General features: G+C 51.3%; 1 pseudogene; it reads left to right on the top strand.

Annotated features, from left to right (window-relative positions):
- Positions 1-537: 537 nt before the first annotated feature.
- On the top strand, positions 538-5,413 carry LOC119300404 (annotated as a pseudogene).
- The last annotated feature ends 560 nt before the right edge of the window (positions 5,414-5,973 follow it).

The raw sequence follows: 5,973 nt of genomic DNA, 5'->3' as shown, positions 1-5,973 counted from the left end.
GGCCATCCTTAGAGATGAAATCCTACCGAGTTTAATTGTTGTTAAAAATCGTGTACTAGCCAGTAGTGTTATCTTTTTTTGGGAAATCAGTGGATCCTTTTATATCTAATTTTGTGGGGTAGGAAATCAAACAGCGAATCAGAAAAAAACCAAATTCAGCTCCCGTGGGTATGCCTAGGAGATTTTAATGAAATTTTGTGCAATCATGGGGGGGGCGTCCCGAGGGATCTGGCTTGCATGCAAGATTTTGATGCGCTTCACTTTTGTAATCTGAATGATCTAGGATTTGAAGGTGATGTGTTCACCTGGCGTAATAAGAATTTCAGAGTTGAGGGGTATATTAGAAGGACGAGACTTGCCTGCTTCCCATGCGTGCTCCCATCCATGCTCCCGCGTACATGGCTTGATTTGATTGAAACAAAATAAGATCCGGCCTTACCCTTTAAAATCAGAAAGGAAATGATTAGATTAAAAAGAAAAAAAAAAGAGCGTCTGGATCGTGTTGTGGCATCAGCGGAGTGGTGTGCTAGGTTCTCTATGTACAAAGTAATAAATGGCAACCCTGAGCATTCAGATCATCGGCCGGTTATCCTGCTGCTCGAAGGAAGCCAACGTCGCAAGAAACAGAAGGAGGGAGACCGCAGATTCAGGTTTGAGGCAAAATGGCTTCTTGAGGAAGGATGTGATGGTATTGTGGGGCAGGCATGGGTGGCTGCGGGGAGTGTGGATGTTGGGGAGCGGCTGGCGGCGGTGAATAGGGCCATTTATAAGTGGAGCCGTGAGGTTCTGGGTGACCTGAGTGTACGCATAAAAAAGCTGTGCCATGAGCTAGAAGTGGTACGTAGGGCGCCTATCTTAGAGAGCCAAGTTCGAAAGGAGCAGACGCTGAGTTTTAAGTTAGAGAGGTTGGAGGAGCATGAAGAATTTGTGTGGAAACAAAGGGCCCATGTTAACTTTTTCTTTTTAGAAAAGGAGGATAACCCCGGCCTCTGCATCTGAACGATGCATATTGTCACTTTCTTAATTATTCTCATAAAACCTTACAAAGCCATACAACAGCAAGATTAAAGCCACCATTTAAGCAACAATTGTCGCTACACCTATCCAATTGATGAAGGGGTGCACATAGTCTGTGCCTAATATCAAACAGACATCGCAGCCAAACCTAAACATCTAAGACCTGAGGTTCCAACCAGGACGCCTGCTGGGTATGGGACACCTACCAGTCCGACGCACTCCTCAATCAGGACGCCTGCCGGGTATGAGGCCGCCGCAGCCACCTGCCACCAATCCATCTTCAGAGATGTACTGTTGCATGTACCGTGTCAGGTCTCTCTGCCATCGACGCCACCACAACGCCCGACAGCGTCGTCCTCCTGCGCGAGTCCATCCTCCCACAGTGAACTCTGAATCTGCACCGCGCCACGCCGTCAAGATCCGTCGCCATCAGTGTGTAGGATGAATCACCGCTCCACCAAAGAATCCATCCTCTGGTCCCTCGATCACGTTTGTACCTCCAAGAATGATGCCCCCAAGGGAGGAATGACACCAGAGCGCCGCCGTCATCCGATCATCCGATCTAGGGTTTCCCTCGGAGGTAGCAGAGAGTGGCCTTGAACTTCTGCACGACGATGCCTTCAAGAAGGGAACGACGCAGATAGCGCCGCCACCGCCGGCCTTAGCAGACGCCGAAGGCGAGTTTTCACCCAGATCAGTTCGAAGGGATCCAACTCTTGTGCATGGGCCGCCGTCACCGCTAGCACCACCAGGTAGAACCCTGGAGCACCGGCAGATCAGCGAGCCGCCGGCACCACCGCATCCAGATCGCCGGCCATGCCAGGCCGCCGCCATCCCTCGCGTCGTCCAGGCCGCCGACCGCGCACAGGGACCGCTGCCGCCTGCACACGCCGGAGCACCGTCGAGAGCCCAGCGCCCGCCACCGCTTGCCGAGGGCCGCCGCCACGCGCCCCGAGCGGACTCCCACGCACACCAGGGGAAACCGCGAGCGTGAGCCCTGCCGTCGCCCCCAAGCCCGCGCCGGCGCGCCCCGCCTCGAGCGCGCCGCCAAAAACCACCGCGATCCGCCCGCGCCAGATCCAGCGAGTCGTGGAAGAAGAGATCCCGCCGACGCCGACGCCGACCGGGCTTTGCCTGGCGGCGAGGAAGAGAGGTCGGCGGAGGGACGAGGACGCGGCGGCGCTAGGGTTCCCCTCGGTCGCCGCGCAGGGCCCATGTTAACTAGTTGTTAAATAGTGATAGGAATACACATTATCTCCAAGCTTTTGCCTCTGAAAGGAAAAAGAAGAACACGATAAAAAGATTGGTGCGGGAGGATGGTAGGGTGGAAGAGGAGGAGGAAGGAATGAAGCAGATTTTTACTGACTATTTTTCTTCCTTGTTTACCCACGTGGCAGGTGCAGATGCGAACAATATCCTAAACCATATATTCCCGAAAGTCATGACACAAATGAATGAGTTTCTCACGGCGGAATTCACTTCAGAGGAGGTCAAGAGCACCCTTGATAGCATTGGGGATCTAAAAGCTCCTGGCATGGATGGTTTGCCGACGGTGTTTTATAAACATTACTAGCATTTGATTGGTAACAATGTCATTCGCGAGGTTTTGCATGTGTTGCGAGGCGGTGGAATACCAGAGGGATGGAACGACACTGTGGTAGTGCTAATCCCAAAGGTTCAGAACCCAGAAAAGATGAAGGATCTACGCCCTATTAGCCTATGCAACGTTATGTATAAACTGGTGTCCAAGGTTTTGGCCAATCGCCTGAAGTGCATCCTCAGAGAAATTATTTCTCCCAACCAGAGCGCTTTTGTACCAGGGAGGCTTATCTCCGACAACACGATAATAGCATATGAGATGACACACTTTCAGAAGAGAAAAAAAGCAGGAGGAACAAATTTTGCGGCACTAAAGCTCGACACGAGCAAGGCCTATGACCGCGTCGAGTGGGGATTTTTGGAGAGGGTTATGAGACAGCTGGGATTTGCACCAAGTTTTGTTGCATTGATAAGCAAGTGTATCAGGTCGGTGCGGTTTCGATTTATGGTTAATGGCTCGTGTACTGGACAGATCACTCCCGGACGCGGACTTCGCCAAGGGGACCCTATCTCCCCGTATCTCTTCCTGCTGTGTGCGGAGGGTCTATCTGCCTTGCTTCACCAGGCTGAACTGTCAGGCCAGTTGCGTGGTATTCAGATTGCGCCAGAGGCACCGCCAGTGAGCTATCTTTTGTTTGCCGATGACTCTCTCTTGTTGTTTGAAGTAACCCCTGAGAGTATAGCTGTGATTAAGGATATCATACATGTGTATGAGATGGGTTCAGGACAAGTTATAAACCGGGAGAAATCAGCTATGTTATTCAGTAAAAACACCTCGAGACAGAAGAAACAACAGTTTTTGCAGCTGGTGGGACTTAGGACTGAGAGCCAACAGGGAAAGTATTTGGGGCTTCCAAGCTATGTGGGGCAGTCCAGGAAAAAATGCTTCCAGTATCTTAGGGAAAGAATTTGGGAGATCCTGCAAGGATGGAAGATCAAGCTCCTCTCAAAGGCGGCAAAGGAAATCCTAATAAAAACAGCATTGCAAGCGATTCCCACGTACGCGATGGCCTGTTTTGATCTCACAAAAAATTTATGTGATAGCATCAGCCAAATGGTATGCAAATTTTGGTAGGCAAATCAAGAAGATGAGCATCGGCACTACTGGGTAGGTTGGGAGAAGCTTAAACTTCTAAAAGAACAGGGGGGCCTTGGTTTTCGAGATCTTAATTCGTTTAACATCGCCATGCTCGCCCGCCCGTATGCATTGTTCTGATGCAGAGGCCGGGGAGTCCCCCCTTTTTGAAAAAAAAATACTCGCCCGGCAGGTTTGGAGACTTGTTCAAGTGCTTGATTCTTTGTGTGCACGCGTGCTCAAAGCAAAATACTACCCTGAAGGCAATGTGTTGACAGCTATACCCCAAGCAGGCATGAGTTATGTATGGCGAAGTATTCTTCAGGGTATTGAGGTGGTCAAGGCTGTTATGATATGGAGAGTGGGCTCAGGTGAGAATATAAACATCTGGAGAGATCGATGGATTCCGTCTGTGGATACATGTCGTCCCCGAACACTACAACGTGGGTCTCTTTTAACAAAAGTGGTGGAGCTGATTGACCCACTGACAAATCAGTGGGATGCCCAGTTGGTCGGCCAAACCTTCTGTGTGGAAGATGTGAAAGAGATCTTAAAAATCCCTATTAGAGAGCAGTTTGAGGATTTTGTAGCTTGGCATTTCGACAGCAAGAGCTTGTTCTCGGTCCGATCTGCTTACAAAGTTCATGTGAGTCTGGTTCAGAATCAGAAGGTGAGGCAACGAGGGGAAGGAGCCACTGGCAGTGCAGATCCGAGCAATTTTTGGCGAGATTTATGGAAGATGCGATGTCCAGGTAGACTCCATCACTTCATGTGGCGGCTTGCCCATAATAGCCATCCAGTACTGAGAAATGTTGAGCGGATTGGGATTGAGTTAAATACTGACCGCGTCTTGTGCCATCGACTACCTGAGGACGGAGGACATTTGTTTCTTAGGTGTAAGGAGGTGCGGAAGATGTGGAGAGAGTGTGGTTTGGAGCCCTCCGCCTAAAGCTCCTAGAAAGTCAGTCACCAAAAGAGCTCTTGGAATCTCTTCCTAAATTGTCGGCACATGTACAATTAAGTGCAGTTTGCTTCTTGTGGTGTTGGTGGACTGAGAGAAATAAAGCAAACCATGGTCAGACCCGAATGACGCCGAGTGAGTTTCATTTAAACATCCGCCGGCAAGTTCAAGAATGGGAGGAGTTTCTGGGCAAGAAAACAAGCGATGTGCCACAGCCAGTTCAGAGATGCGTGAAACCTGATGTAGATTATGTCAAAATCAATGTTGATGCTGCTTTTCATCCGGATGGTACAGGAGGATGGGGTATGCTGGCTAGAGATGATGAGGGGGTGGTCATTTGTGGGGCAACTGGATATCTAGTACATCAGACTGAAGCTCTTCATGCCGAGGCGTCGGCCCTTCTGAATGCCATCCAGGTAGCCGAGATACAAGGGATGGGACGTGTTGTTTTTGAAACGGATTACATGGCTCTCCAACATGCAGTATCCTCTACTAGCCTTGACCGTGGTCCTCTTGGTGTGCTTTTCAGGGAGGCAAAGTACAAGCTTCAGCTAGGATTTATTGATTTTCATGTTTCATATTGTCCTAGAAGTTGTAATATACCTGCTCACATGCTGGCATCGTATGGGTGCCGGAGCAATGAGGAGTGCCAAGCTTTATGGCCATCGAATCTCCCGCTTGATGTAACTGATGTTGTGACCGTCCATTTGATTGGTCCATGCAAGGTGTTCCAAGTTCAAAAAAAAAGTAAACGTTTGTAGCGGGTCAGCCGGCCGAACTTTCCGCCGGCTTGCACCACGCTGGCTCGCTGGCCACGATTCTTCCCAACGCATGCGACGTGTGAACACGATGGGTCCCGTGTGACTGGCCCTTTTCTCCTTTAGGGCATCTACAGCAGCCGTGCCTCTAAGAAGGCCTCCCCAGGCGATTTTTTCGCGCCGGCGTTAAAAAAATGGCCCAGTCGCGTCTCCAGGAGCCCGATTTTCGCCGGCCTGGGACAAAAACAGTGCGGGCGGACCCAGACCGAGCCTGATTTTCGCCGGCCTGAGCCAAAAACAGTGTGGGCGGACCCAGGCCGAACCCGGCGTGCTGGGGGGTGCCCGGGGGCGCCTGGGCGAACTGTTTTGGCGCGAAACAGCTGCGGGCCCGCCGCATCAGCGACACGGCACCTCGTCTTCCCCCAACGGCCTCGGTTACCGCGGGGAATCAATGCCAAGGCTGCCGCAGGTCAGCCTTGCCATTGATTCCTCACGGGCAGCGCGCCGACGCCTCCCCTCCCTCGCACGCGTACACACGGGTGCGGTGCGGCTATATAGCCGGT

Source organism: Triticum dicoccoides, chromosome 5A (genome assembly GCF_002162155.2).
Source record: "Triticum dicoccoides isolate Atlit2015 ecotype Zavitan chromosome 5A, WEW_v2.0, whole genome shotgun sequence".
Lineage (NCBI taxonomy): Eukaryota > Viridiplantae > Streptophyta > Magnoliopsida > Poales > Poaceae > Triticum > Triticum dicoccoides.
Note: the sequence above shows the minus strand (reverse complement) of the source record. Positions and strands in the feature narration are given on the sequence as shown.